The following is a 15,611-nucleotide window of genomic DNA, read 5'->3' as shown; positions in this document are numbered from 1 at the left end:
GGTAGTCAGGTCAGTCAGCTTCCTCAAGTCTACAATGAGGAGTGGACGTGGATGTCTGATATCTGTCAGGTGCTGAGTAACTTTGAGGAGTCAACACAGATGGTCAGTGGCGATGCCGCCATCATCAGCCTCACCATCCCGCTGCTTGGCCTGTTGAAAAACTCTCTGGTCAGCATGAAGTCGGAAGCTTTGCGCTCGTCACAAGAGACGGGGGAAGAATATTCCCTTGTTGATAGCCAAAGCACCCTGAGGTCTGTTTCTCAGCGCATATCGGAGGAGGTGGAGGTGGAGGAGGATGAGGAGGAAGAGGAGGAGAATGTTGGCGAGACACAAGAGGGGACCATTGTTGAGTCCTTCACTGTTCAGCGTGTATGGGCAGAAGAAGAGGAGTTGGAGGAGTTGGAGGAGGAGGAAATGGACAGTCAGGCCAGTGAGGGGAGTGAATTCTTACGCGTTGGTACTCTGGCGCATATGGCAGATTTCATGCTAGGCTGCCTATCCCGTGACCCTCGCGTTCAAAGAATTTATTCCAGCACCGATTACTGGGTGTTCACTCTCCTGGACCCACGGTACAAGCAAAATCTTGCCACTCTCATCCCTGCAGAGGAAAGGAGTGTGAGAATGCATGAATACCAGCAGGCCCTGGTGCACAAGCTGAAACAGTATTTCCCTTCTGACAGCGCTAGCGGCAGAGTGCGTAGTTCTGCGGGACAAGTAGCGAGGGAGAGTAGGCGAGCAGGCAGCTTGTCCAGCACTGGCAAGGGTACGCTTTACAAGGCTTTTGCCAGCTTTATGTCACCCCAGCAAGACACTGTCACCTGTCCCCAGTCTCGGCAGAGTAGGGCTGATCTTTACAGAAAGATGGTGAGGGAGTACGTAGCTGACCATACCATCGTCCTAAATGATCACACAGCTCCCTACAACTACTGGGTTTCAAAGCTGGACATGTGGCACGAACTGGCGCTGTACGCCTTGGAGGTTCTTGCCTGCCCTGCCGCTAGCGTCTTGTCCGAGCGGGTTTTCAGTGCAGCTGGTGGCATCATCACCGATAAGCGTACACGCCTGTCGACTGACAGCGCTGACAGGCTGACGCTTATTAAAATGAATAAAGGCTGGATTTCTCAGAATTTCCAATCTCCACCAGGTGAAGGAAGCTCAACCTGAATAATTGATCCACTCCTCCTCCTCCTCCTCATTTTCCTCCTTCTCCTCCTCTTTGTACAGTAAAGCAGAGGAAAATGGCTATTTTTTGACAGGGCCCACTGGCTCTTGCTATACTTCATGCATTTAATTTTTCTGGAGGGCCACCTACCCGGTCCTCTGTTTGAAACAATTTTTGTGAGTGCCACATACAGGCACTCAATCTATTCCATTTTTCTGGAGGGCCACCTACCCGGTCCTCTGGTTTGAACAATTTTTGGGACTGCCACATACAGGCACTCAATCTATTCCATTTTACTGGAGGGCCACCTACCTGCTCCTCTGGTTTGAAGAATTTTTGGGACTGCCACATACAGGCACTCAATCTATTCCATTTTACTGGAGGGCCACCTACCTGCTCCTCTGGTTTGAAACATTTTTGGGACTGCCACATACAGGCACTCAATCTATTCCATTTTACTGCAGGGCCACCTACCTGCTCCTCTGGTTTGAAGAATTTTTGGGACTGCCACATACAGGCACTCAATCTATTCCATTTTACTGGAGGGCCACCTACCTGCTCCTCTGGTTTGAAACATTTTTGGGACTGCCACATACAGGCACTCAATCTATTCCATTTTACTGCAGGGCCACCTACCTGCTCCTCTGGTTTGAACAATTTTTGGGACTGCCACATACAGGCACTCAATCTATTCCATTTTACTGGAGGGCCACCTACCTGCTCCTCTGGTTTGAAACATTTTTGGGACTGCCACATACAGGCACTCAATCTATCCCATTTTACTGGAGGGCCACCTACCTGCTCCTCTGGTTTGAAACATTTTTGGGACTGCCACATACAGGCACTCAATCTATTCCATTTTACTGCAGGGCCACCTACCTGCTCCTCTGGTTTGAACAATTTTTGGGACTGCCACATACAGGCACTCAATCTATTCCATTTTACTGGAGGGCCACCTACCTGCTCCTCTGGTTTGAACAATTTTTGGGACTGCCACATACAGGCACTCAATCTATCCCATTTTACTGGAGGGCCACCTACCTGCTCCTCTGGTTTGAAAAATGTTTGGGACTGCCACATACAGGCACTATCCAAATTAAATTGTCTCCATAGCAGCCTCCACACGTTGTCTCCATTGCTACCTCCAAAAGTCGTCCATATAGCTGCCTCCATACATCGTCCCTTTATCAAACGAGGTGTGTCAGGCAGAAATTTGGGTTGTTTTCATGGATTCCACATCAAAGTTGTTAACTTTGTCGCCACCCTGCTGTGTAATCCACAAAATATACTTGCAAACTTTTACCATTTAGGGATATTATTTCAGCGCTTCTTGCGCATCTGTTTACATTCCCCTCACCCGCCATATCCTAAACTTATAAGAACGCTACTACACTTGATCTTATACAAAAGTGCTGTTTGGGGAGTAGCCTAGAGACAGGGGCTTGGATTTGCGAAAGCTCGCCTGGCAGCGGAGCGCCAGCTCCATGCGCATCATGCGCTTCTTGCGCATCTGTTTACATTCCCCTCACCCGGCATATCCTAAACTTATAAGAACGCTACTACACTTGATCTTATACAAAAGTGCTGTTTGGGGAGTAGCCTAGAGACAGGGGCTTGGATTGGCGAAAGCTCGCCTGGCAGCGGAGCGCCAGCTCCATGCGCATCATGCGCTTCTTGCGTATCTGTTTACATTCCCCTCACCCGGCATATCCTAAACTTATAAGAACGCTACTACACTTGATCTTATACAAAAGTGCTGTTTGGGGAGTAGCCTAGAGACAGGGGCTTGGATTGGCGAAAGCTCGCCTGGCAGCGGAGCGCCAGCTCCATGCCAAGATCCAACTAACATAGTTTTAACTGCAGCACCTTTAATCTACTACTAGTTCACTGCCTCCATACATGGTCCCCTTATCAAACGAGCTGTGTCAGGCAGAATTTTGGGTTGTTTTCATGGCTTCCATGTTAACTTTGTCGCCACCCTGCTGTGTAATCCACAAAATATACTGGCAAACTTTTATCATGTACCGATATTATTTGAGCACTTCTTGCTCACCTCCTTTGGTTCCTCTCTGCCACCCATTGGTTTGAAGCCTGAGTCCATTTAGGGTATGTCGCCATGACACTCTCTAGCCTGCTGCCGCTGCCTCTGCATGCCGTCCCCTATAGTGTCAGGGTCAATTATTGCATGTTTTAGATGCTATCTAGCTTCATTCTGTCACTCTGTCATGGCCATGCTGTTGCCCATAATTTTGGCATAATGGTGCGTTTAAGCAGCCTCAGAGGCATCCATGCATGCTGCCCCTGCTGTTTCCTGTCCATTTCCGTGGTGTTTCCATCCTTTTCTGAGGTTCCCAGGTGTTTGGCCAAGCTTCCCTGTGCAGAGCCTTGGTCCCCTTGAAAAATGCTCGAGTCTCCCATTGACTTCAATGGGGTTCGTTATTCGAGACGAGCACTCGAGCATCGGGAAAAGTTCGTCTCGAATAACGAGTACCCGAGCATTTTAGTGTTCGCTCATCTCTACCCCTAACTCAAATCATCATCCCAGTGAAAAAATTTGTAAAAAATTTAATTTTATATTTTTCTAAAAAACATCTGTGTTACACAACAAATTACAGGACTAGTGGAGCAACATTTGGATTTGATTTGGTACTGTTGAATCGATTCACCCATCTCTAGTCAACATGTGACCACAAAGGGAAGGTTGACTACGACTACTCTTATAGCTTGGACCAAATTAGCCCTCCACTGCTTTGGTTTTCGTTTTTCATTCATATCATTGAGCATCGCCTGCTATATCTCAGACAGACGGGCATCAGATTTCATTTTCATGAAGCTTCATACATAACATCCATAATTAAGCCGTAGTCCATGCAGTTCCGTCTATATATACACATGTATCCACCACTGAGACGATTGTCAGGTGAAGTGAATGACGTTCATTATCTTGTTATCTTTATATCTTATTGTCTCGTGTATCTCATTGTGTTGTGGTATATTTTTAGACTTTGCAGTTGAGGTCAAGGCAGTTCGACAGCAATTTGCTATAATTTTCTACTGCAGTAATTGCCCTTATGTTTTCAACGCATGGAACAAATAAAGTGACTGTTTTTAAACCTGAACAAAATAAGATAAATTATCGCAATGAGTAACATTTGGCTCGGCCTTACTGACACGCTTTAGTCACATAGAGACCCTTTTCTTCAATAACTACTTCTCATTAAACTTATTTCTTAATTCTTTGATTTAACTGGTTTTAAATATGTAGAATTAATTATACAAGGCAGTCCCCGGTTTCGTACAAGATAGGGTCCGTAGGTTTGTTCTTAAGTTGAATTTGTATGTAAGTCGAAACTGTATATTTTATAATTGTAGCTCCAGTTCAATTTTTTTTTTCTGCCCCAGTGACAATTGGAGTTTCCAAACTTTTTGCTGTATTGGGACCAAGGATTATCAATAAAGTTTCATTACAGACACCTTACAGCTGATCATTGCAGCCTGGGACTATAGTAACATCCAGAGAGGTCACCAGAGGTCACAGTGGACATAGAGGTCCGTCTGTAACTAGGGGTCGTCTGTAAGTCGGGTGTCCTAAAGCAGTGGACCACCTGTATATGTATATAGAAATCCAGTGGCCAACACAACCTTATAAGCCACCGACAATTATAAAACACCGATAGTTAAAAATGTTAACACTTTATTCCTTAACTTTATAGAACATACAAGTAAAATAGAAAAAATTCTTACTATTGCTCTGTCTCTTGGAGAATACTTTACATATTTTTGGCGTTCCAGCAGGAAGTTGTTCACTGAGGCATTAGCAGTAGAGATGAGCGAACATGCTCGTCCGAGCTTGATGCTCGGTCGAGCATTAGGGTACTCGAAACTGCTCGTTACTCGGACGAATACTTCGCCCGCTCGAGAAAATGGCAGCTCCCGCCGTTTTGCTTTTTGGCGGCCAGAAACAGAGCCAATCACAAGCCAGGAGACTCTGCACTCCACCCAGCATGACGTGGTACCCTTACACGTCGATAGCAGTGGTTGGCTGGCCAGATCAGGTGACCCTGGGATAGACTAGCCGCTGGCCGCGCTGCTCGGATCATTCTGTCTCTGGATGCCGCTAGGGAGAGAGCTGCTGCTGGTCAGGGAAAGCGTTAGGGTGTTCTATTAGCTTACTGTTAGGCAGGAGTGATTCTCAAAGAACCCAACAGCCCTTCTTAGGGCTACAATAACGTTCTACTTTTTTTATTTTAATTTGCATCTTTTACCATTTTGTGAGGAATTAGCAGGGGGACTTGCTACCGTTGTGTTTAGCTCTTAGTGGCACACATATCCATAGCAAAGACCGAAGTGGCAAAATTCAGTAGGGGTTGGATTTCTATTAGGCAATAACTCGGTGTCATCTCATCTGGCATAGTAGTGTGCTTCCTTTGATACTTGGCTAGAAAATAGCCATAGGAGAATACAAACAGCTTCTTGAAGCCTACAGTAGCGTTCTATATATTTGATTTCTGGTTGATCTGCTGGTGGCTGTAGTTTCTGCAGTGCATGTACTTGCCAATTCTGAGCAATTTGTAGTGAGACTTGCGACCGCTGTGTTCTGCGCTTAGTGGCGCACATATCCATAGCAAAGGCCGAAGTGGCAAAATTCAGTAGGGGTTGGATTTCTATTAGGCAATAACTCAGTGTCATCTCATCTGGCATAGTAGTGTGCTTCCTTTGATACTTGGCTAGAAAATAGCCATAGGAGAATACAAACAGCTTCTTGAAGCCTACAGTAGCGTTCTATATATTTGATTTCTGGTTGATCTGCTGGTGGCTGTAGTTTCTGCAGTGCATGTACTTGCCAATTCTGAGCAATTTGTAGTGAGACTTGCGACCGCTGTGTTCTGCGCTTAGTGGCGCACATATCCATAGCAAAGGCCGAAGTGGCAAAATTCAGTAGGGGTTGGATTTCTATTAGGCAATAACTCGGTGTCATCTCATCTGGCATAGTAGTGTGCTTCCTTTGATACTTGGCTAGAAAATAGCCATAGGAGAATACAAACAGCTTCTTGAAGCCTACAGTAGCGTTCTATATATTTGATTTCTGGTTGATCTGCTGGTGGCTGTAGTTTCTGCAGTGCATGTACTTGCCAATTCTGAGCAATTTGTAGTGAGACTTGCGACCGCTGTGTTCTGCGCTTAGTGGCGCACATATCCATAGCAAAGGCCGAAGTGGCAAAATTCAGTAGGGGTTGGATTTCTATTAGGCAATAACTCAGTGTCATCTCATCTGGCATAGTAGTGTGCTTCCTTTGATACTTGGCTAGAAAATAGCCATAGGAGAATACAAACAGCTTCTTGAAGCCTACAGTAGCGTTCTATATATTTGATTTCTGGTTGATCTGCTGGTGGCTGTAGTTTCTGCAGTGCATGTACTTGCCAATTCTGAGCAATTTGTAGTGAGACTTGCGACCGCTGTGTTCTGCGCTTAGTGGCGCACATATCCATAGCAAAGGCCGAAGTGGCAAAATTCAGTAGGGGTTGGATTTCTATTAGGCAATAACTCGGTGTCATCTCATCTGGCATAGTAGTGTGCTTCCTTTGATACTTGGCTAGAAAATAGCCATAGGAGAATACAAACAGCTTCTTGAAGCCTACAGTAGCGTTCTATATATTTGATTTCTGGTTGATCTGCTGGTGGCTGTAGTTTCTGCAGTGCATGTACTTGCCAATTCTGAGCAATTTGTAGTGAGACTTGCGACCGCTGTGTTCTGCGCTTAGTGGCGCACATATCCATAGCAAAGGCCGAAGTGGCAAAATTCAGTAGGGGTTGGATTTCTATTAGGCAATAACTCGGTGTCATCTCATCTGGCATAGTAGTGTGCTTCCTTTGATACTTGGCTAGAAAATAGCCATAGGAGAATACAAACAGCTTCTTGAAGCCTACAGTAGCGTTCTATATATTTGATTTCTGGTTGATCTGCTGGTGGCTGTAGTTTCTGCAGTGCATGTACTTGCCAATTCTGAGCAATTTGTAGTGAGACTTGCGACCGCTGTGTTCTGCGCTTAGTGGCGCACATATCCATAGCAAAGGCCGAAGTGGCAAAATTCAGTAGGGGTTGGATTTCTATTAGGCAATAACTCGGTGTCATCTCATCTGGCATAGTAGTGTGCTTCCTTTGATACTTGGCTAGAAAATAGCCATAGGAGAATACAAACAGCTTCTTGAAGCCTACAGTAGCGTTCTATATATTTGATTTCTGGTTGATCTGCTGGTGGCTGTAGTTTCTGCAGTGCATGTACTTGCCAATTCTGAGCAATTTGTAGTGAGACTTGCGACCGCTGTGTTCTGCGCTTAGTGGCGCACATATCCATAGCAAAGGCCGAAGTGGCAAAATTCAGTAGGGGTTGGATTTCTATTAGGCAATAACTCGGTGTCATCTCATCTGGCATAGTAGTGTGCTTCCTTTGATACTTGGCTAGAAAATAGCCATAGCAATAGGATAGGATTGTTTGGTTTTAAAAACTCAAAAAAAAACAAAAAACACAAAAAAACACAAAAAAAAACAAAAAGAAGTAAAAAAAAAAAAAAAGTTATAACTCTCATTTTAAAAATGTTTAACCCGAGGGCTAGGGGTAGAGGACGAGGGCGGGGACGTGGGCGTCCAACTACTGCAGGGGTCAGAGGCCGTGGTCCTGGGCGGGGTGAGACACCACCTGCTGATGAGGGAGCAGGGGAACGCCGCAGAGCTACACTCCCTAGGTTCATGTCTGAAGTTACTGGGACTCGTGGTAGAGCACTGTTGAGGCCAGAACAGTGCGAACAGGTGATGTCGTGGATTGCTGACAATGCTTCGAGCAATTTGTCCACCACCAGTCAGTCTTCCACGCAGTCCACCCATGTCACCGAAATCCCCACTCCTCCAGCTCCTGCACCTCAGCCTCCTCCCCCCCAGTCTGCCCCCTCCCAGGAAAATTTGGCATTTGAACCGGCATACTCTGAGGAACTGTTTTCTGGACCCTTCCCACAGTCACAAACCACTTGTCCGGTTGCTGCTGAGCAATTTTCCGATGCCCAGGTTTTCCACCAGTCACAGTCTGTGGGTGATGATGACCTTCTTGACGTAGTGGAAGTGTGTAAAGAGGTGTCCGACGATGAGGAGACACGGTTGTCAGACAGTGGGGAAGTTGTTGTCAGGGCAGGAAGTCCGAGGGGGGAGCAGACTGAGGGATCGGAGGATGATGAGGTGACAGACCCAAGCTGGGTTGAGAGGCCGGGTGAACACAGTGCTTCTGAGACGGAGGAGAGTCCTCGACCTGAACAGGTTGGAAGAGGCAGTGGTGGGGCCAGACGGAGAGGCAGGGCCAGAGCTGGTGCATCAGCGCCACTGTCAACTAGTGAAGCTCCCGTGGTGAGGGCTCTTGCGGCGAGGGCTAGATCTTCAGAAGTGTGGAGGTTCTTTAAGGAAACACCGGATGACCGACGGACTGTGGTGTGCAACATTTGCCAAACCAGGCTCAGCAGGGGTTCCACCACTACTAGCTTAACTACCACCAGTATGCGCAGGCATATGAATGCTAAGCACCCCACTCAGTGGCAACAAGCCCGTTCACCTCCGGCCGTGCACACCACTGCTCCTTCCCCTGTGTCAGCTGCTAGTCAGCCCCCTGCCCAGGACCCTGGCACAAAAACCCCATCGTCGCCTCCACGATCCTCCACAGCATCCACCAGCGTTCAGCTCTCCATACCCCAGACGCTGGAGCGGAAACGCAAATATAGTGCAACCCACCCGCACGCCCAAGCCCTTAATGTGCACATCTCCAGATTGCTTAGCCTGGAGATGCTGCCCTATAGGCTAGTAGAGACCGAGGCCTTTCGCAACCTCATGGCGGCGGCCGCCCCTCGGTATTCGGTCCCCAGCCGCCACTACTTTTCCCGATGTGCCGTCCCAGCCCTGCACCAGCACGTGTCAGACAACATCATCCGTGCCCTGACCAACGCCGTTTCTGACAAGGTCCACCTGACCACGGACACGTGGACGAGTGCTGCCGGGCAGGGCCACTATATATCGCTGACGGCACATTGGGTTAACTTGGTGGAGGCTGGGACCGAGTCTGACCCTGGGGCTGCTCATATACTGCCGACGCCGAGGATTGCGGGGCCTACCTCGGTCCAGGTGTTTCAGGCCTACTATGCCTCCTCCTCCTCCCACCCCTCCTCCACCTCCTCCTCCGAACTACCATCCGTGGGCACGGCGCCATCAGTCGGTAGCTCTAGGCACAGCAGCAGTGCCGTCGCTAAGCGACAGCAGGCGGTGCTCAAACTGCTGAGCCTAGGCGACAAAAGGCACACCGCCCAAGAGCTATTACAGGGCATCACGGCGCAGACTGATCTGTGGCTGGCACCGCTGAACCTCAAGCCGGGAATGGTTGTGTGTGACAACGGCCGTAACCTGGTGGCGGCTCTGCAACTCGGCAGACTGACACATGTGCCATGCCTGGCCCATGTGTTAAATCTGATAGTGCAGCGTTTCCTCAAGACATACCCCAATCTGTCTGATTTGCTCACGAAGGTGCGCCGCATCTGTGCGCATTTCAGGAAGTCCAGCCCAGATGCTGCCACTCTCAGGGCAGCGCAGCGCCGCCTCCAACTGCCCGCTCACCGACTGTTGTGCGACGTGCCCACGAGGTGGAATTCAACACTGACCATGTTATCCAGAGTTTACCAGCAGCGCAGAGCGATTGTAGACTGCCAGATGTCAACTTCCACCAGAACTGGTAGTCAGGTCAGTCAGCTTCCTCAAGTCTACAATGAGGAGTGGACGTGGATGTCTGATATCTGTCAGGTGCTGAGTAACTTTGAGGAGTCAACACAGATGGTCAGTGGCGATGCCGCCATCATCAGCCTCACCATCCCGCTGCTTGGCCTGTTGAAAAACTCTCTGGTCAGCATGAAGTCGGAAGCTTTGCGCTCGTCACAAGAGACGGGGGAAGAATATTCCCTTGTTGATAGCCAAAGCACCCTGAGGTCTGTTTCTCAGCGCATATCGGAGGAGGTGGAGGTGGAGGAGGATGAGGAGGAAGAGGAGGAGAATGTTGGCGAGACACAAGAGGGGACCATTGTTGAGTCCTTCACTGTTCAGCGTGTATGGGCAGAAGAAGAGGAGTTGGAGGAGTTGGAGGAGGAGGAAATGGACAGTCAGGCCAGTGAGGGGAGTGAATTCTTACGCGTTGGTACTCTGGCGCATATGGCAGATTTCATGCTAGGCTGCCTATCCCGTGACCCTCGCGTTCAAAGAATTTATTCCAGCACCGATTACTGGGTGTTCACTCTCCTGGACCCACGGTACAAGCAAAATCTTCCCACTCTCATCCCTGGAGAGGAAAGGAGTGTGAGAATGCATGAATACCAGCAGGCCCTGGTGCACAAGCTGAAACAGTATTTCCCTTCTGACAGCGCTAGCGGCAGAGTGCGTAGTTCTGCGGGACAAGTAGCGAGGGAGAGTAGGCGAGCAGGCAGCTTGTCCAGCACTGGCAAGGGTACGCTTTACAAGGCTTTTGCCAGCTTTATGTCACCCCAGCAAGACACTGTCACCTGTCCCCAGTCTCGGCAGAGTAGGGCTGATCTTTACAGAAAGATGGTGAGGGAGTACGTAGCTGACCATACCATCGTCCTAAATGATCACACAGCTCCCTACAACTACTGGGTTTCAAAGCTGGACATGTGGCACGAACTGGCGCTGTACGCCTTGGAGGTTCTTGCCTGCCCTGCCGCTAGCGTCTTGTCCGAGCGGGTTTTCAGTGCAGCTGGTGGCATCATCACCGATAAGCGTACACGCCTGTCGACTGACAGCGCTGACAGGCTGACGCTTATTAAAATGAATAAAGGCTGGATTTCTCAGAATTTCCAATCTCCACCAGGTGAAGGAAGCTCAACCTGAATAATTGATCCACTCCTCCTCCTCCTCCTCATTTTCCTCCTTCTCCTCCTCTTTGTACAGTAAAGCAGAGGAAAATGGCTATTTTTTGACAGGGCCCACTGGCTCTTGCTATAGTACTTCATGCATTTAATTTTTCTGGAGGGCCACCTACCCGGTCCTCTGTTTGAAACAATTTTTGTGAGTGCCACATACAGGCACTCAATCTATTCCATTTTTCTGGAGGGCCACCTACCCGGTCCTCTGTTTTAAAAAATTTTTGGGACTGCCACATACAGGCACTCAATCTATTCCATTTTACTGCAGGGCCACCTACCTGCTCCTCTGGTTTGAACAATTTTTGGGACTGCCACATACAGGCACTCAATCTATTCCATTTTACTGGAGGGCCACCTACCTGCTCCTCTGGTTTGAAGAATTTTTGGGACTGCCACATACAGGCACTCAATCTATTCCATTTTACTGGAGGGCCACCTACCTGCTCCTCTGGTTTGAAGAATTTTTGGGACTGCCACATACAGGCACTCAATCTATTCCATTTTACTGGAGGGCCACCTACCTGCTCCTCTGGTTTGAAACATTTTTGGGACTGCCACATACAGGCACTCAATCTATCCCATTTTACTGGAGGGCCACCTACCTGCTCCTCTGGTTTGAAACATTTTTGGGACTGCCACATACAGGCACTCAATCTATTCCATTTTACTGCAGGGCCACCTACCTGCTCCTCTGGTTTGAAAAATGTTTGGGACTGCCACATACAGGCACTATCCAAATTAAATTGTCTCCATAGCAGCCTCCACACGTTGTCTCCATTGCTACCTCCAAAAGTCGTCCATATAGCTGCCTCCATACATCGTCCCTTTATCAAACGAGGTGTGTCAGGCAGAAATTTGGGTTGTTTTCATGGATTCCACATCAAAGTTGTTAACTTTGTCGCCACCCTGCTGTGTTATCCACAAAATATACTGGCAAACTTTTACCATTTAGGGATATTATTTCAGCGCTTCTTGCGCATCTGTTTACATTCCCCTCACCCGGCATATCCTAAACTTATAAGAACGCTACTACACTTGATCTTATACAAAAGGTTCTTAGAAGTGCTGTTTGGGGAGTAGCCTAGAGACAGGGGCTTGGATTGGCGAAAGCTCGCCTGGCAGCGGAACGCCAGCTCCATGCGCATCATGCACTTCTTGCGCATCTGTTTACATTCCCCTCACCCGCCATATCCCAAACTTATAAGAACGCTACTACACTTAACTTGGTGCAGGCTGGGACCGAGTCTGACCCTGGGGCTGGTCATATACTGCCGACGCAGAGAATTGCGGGGCCTACCTCGGTCCAGGTCTCAAAGGCCTACTATACCTCCTCCCACCCCTCCTCCACCTCCTCCTCCTCCGAATTACCATCCGTGGGCATGGCGCCATCAGTCGGTAGCTCTAGGCACAGCAGCAGTGCCGTCGCTAAGCGACAGCAGGCGGTGCTGAAACTGCTGAGCCTAGGCGATAAAAGGCACACCGCCCAAGAGCTATTACAGGGCATTCCACATCAAAGTTGTTAACTTTGTCGCCACCCTGCTGTGTAATACACAAAATATACTTGCAAACTTTTACCATTTAGGGATATTATTTCAGCGCTTCTTGCGCATCTGTTTACATTCCCCTCACCCGCCATATCCTAAACTTATAAGAACGCTACTACACTTGATCTTATACAAAAGGTTCTTAGAAGTGCTGTTTGGGGAGTAGCCTATAGACAGGGGCTTGGATTGGCGAAAGCTCGCCTGGCAGCGGAGCGCCAGCTCCATGCCAAGATCCAACTAACATAGTTTTAACTGCAGCACCTTTAATCTACTACTAGTTCACTGCCTCCATACATGGTCCCCTTATCAAACGAGCTGTGTCAGGCAGAATTTTGGGTTGTTTTCATGGCTTCCATGTTAACTTTGTCGCCACCCTGCTGTGTAATCCACAAAATATACTGGCAAACTTTTATCATGTACCGATATTATTTGAGCGCTTCTTGCTCACCTCCTTTGGTTCCTCTCTGCCACCCATTGGTTTGAAGCCTGAGTCCATTTAGGGTATGTCGCCATGCCACTCTCTAGCCTTCCGCTGCTGCCGCTGCCTCTGCATGCCGTCCCCTATAGTGTCAGGGTCAATTATTGGATGTTTTAGATGCTATCTAGCTTCATTCTGTCACTCTGTCATGGCCATGCTGTTGCCCATAATTTTGGCATAATGGTGCGATTAGGCAGCCTCAGAGGCATCCATGCATGCTGCCCCTGCTGTTTCCTGTCCATTTCCGTGGTGTTTCCATCCTTTTCTGAGGTTCCCAGGTGTTTGGCCAAGCTTCCCTGTGCAGAGCCTTGGTCCCCTTGAAAAATGCTCGAGTCTCCCATTGACTTCAATGGGGTTCGTTATTCGAGACGAGCACTCGAGCATCGGGAAAAGTTCGTCTCGAATAACGAGTACCCGAGCATTTTAGTGTTCGCTCATCTCTAATTAGCAGCCTTTGCAACATTTCAGAGGCTCCGCCTCCTTCTTCTTAGTAGCCCTCATGGTACAGGGACTCGGACCTAGCACCAATGGCTTTGGTTGCAACACGTTGCATTTTGATTGTTGTGTTTCCATCGGGTTTGCTGAATCTGATGGATGTGCAATTGTGCCTCGAGATGTGACCCACAACTACCCACATAGTTTTTGTATTTGACCTAAATGAGTTATTTTTTTTATTTTGATCACCTGATCACAAGATTAACTATTGATTACAGAATGGTGGGGGTCCGACACCGGGTGCCCTTCACCGATCAGCTGCTTGAAGCTATCAGAGCAATCCACTGTGTGTTTCTTCTGTTCTGCTATTCAGAACAGATGTGTAATCTGTTATATCAGGTGATTAGTCGACCACAAAGCCAATCTTTGACATGCTGTCAGTACCTGGCCAGCCAACGCGTAACCACAACCATGCTTGGCGCTAGCTGTCAGACTAGGTAAGTGGTGGCAAACTCACCCTGCGATGTCCCTGCGGACTAAGGCCCCGCCTAAAGCAGATAAACCGCCCCAGTTAAGGGTGAACCCACTATCAGGAACCTATCTGACGGTCCCTGAGCGAATCTAAAAGATGACAGGGAAGACTTACTTTGTCTGGCAGCTGCTGGATGGTGGAGCGGACAGGTAACTGGAATACAGGAATAGACCAGTGTTCACACTGGAGCACAGAAAGAATACTAACACATGTCTGAGACAGGGAAAGCGGGAGAACACTAGGAGGTCAATGATACTGAGGGACAAACAACAGATACAGGACTACAGGCAGGATATACAGAGGTCAGGTCAAGATACAGGCAAAACAATCAGAGACAAACAAACCGTGTCAAAACCAAGATGGCTGCAAGGTTACAGAATCGGATACAAAACACAGAATACCAAACAAGATAGCAAGAGCACTAGATACACAGGTAAGACTTGACATAACCAGCCAGGTATGATGGGAATAGGCAGGTATATAAGGCACTTCCCGGACACTCCTCCAGCAGCACATTGGGGAAACTGTCAATCAGGCTAGTAACCTTTGCTGAGCAGGGCTGAAATGCAAAGAGAACGGTGTGGCTCAGTTAATTCAAACACAAACACTAAGCCACAATTCACACACAAATAAACGCCATCTATTCTGCCAACTGCAGATAGAGCGACGTTTAGGCTAGGACGTTACACGTTTTTTATATTTTATAGTATTTTTTTTATCCTATTGTAATCCCATATGCTCGTGACACCATATAAACAACAAAAACTATGTGAAATCAAAACCCCAAAAATAAACAAGTCAATGTATTTCACGTATGGCCACCATCCTTATTAATCTCCTGGTAGTATTCATCTTCACAGATTCTCCTCGGCGCAGTATCAAACATTCCAGATAAAGTGCAAAAATGTAAGGTTTTCATTTGAATAATGACACCGAAATTTACATCAGTGTAGAACATAATAAACATTTGCTAATCAAAGCTTCTATCGGCAGCGTCAACACATCATTCTGCATTCTCCGGGCTTTGTGTTGCTCATTTGGATTTCGCATACCAATTAGGTTATTAAAGGGGGGAAATAGCTGTGTGTTTTTCTACAGTCATTTGAAATTTAGATACTTGATTATAATTTAGAAGCAACCATGTCTGAGGCGATTCACGACACTTCACAGTTAATCTACGAGACATTGTTCTTTTTTTTTCCCCCTCGAAACTAAATGTGAAAAAACAGATGGCTGACAAAATGAGGAAGATTAGAATTGACTGTAATCTCCCATCCTGTACAAGAACGTAAATTTCAGACTCCCTAAATATGCATAATAAATGTTCTTCTCTCCCCTGTTTGTTGTTTATTCCCTTAAAAATCTAATTTTAAGTACTGGATGTCAACGAAAGGGCATGCTACTGCCGAAACACATGTGCGGTGCCAGAAAAAGTTTCAGATATTTTCACATAAATAAGTTTCAATTTCTGTACAATGATAATTTTTATTTGTTAATTTTCT

This window comes from Engystomops pustulosus, chromosome 6 (genome assembly GCF_040894005.1).
Source record: "Engystomops pustulosus chromosome 6, aEngPut4.maternal, whole genome shotgun sequence".
Lineage (NCBI taxonomy): Eukaryota > Metazoa > Chordata > Amphibia > Anura > Leptodactylidae > Engystomops > Engystomops pustulosus.
This window is presented reverse-complemented; position numbering follows the sequence as displayed.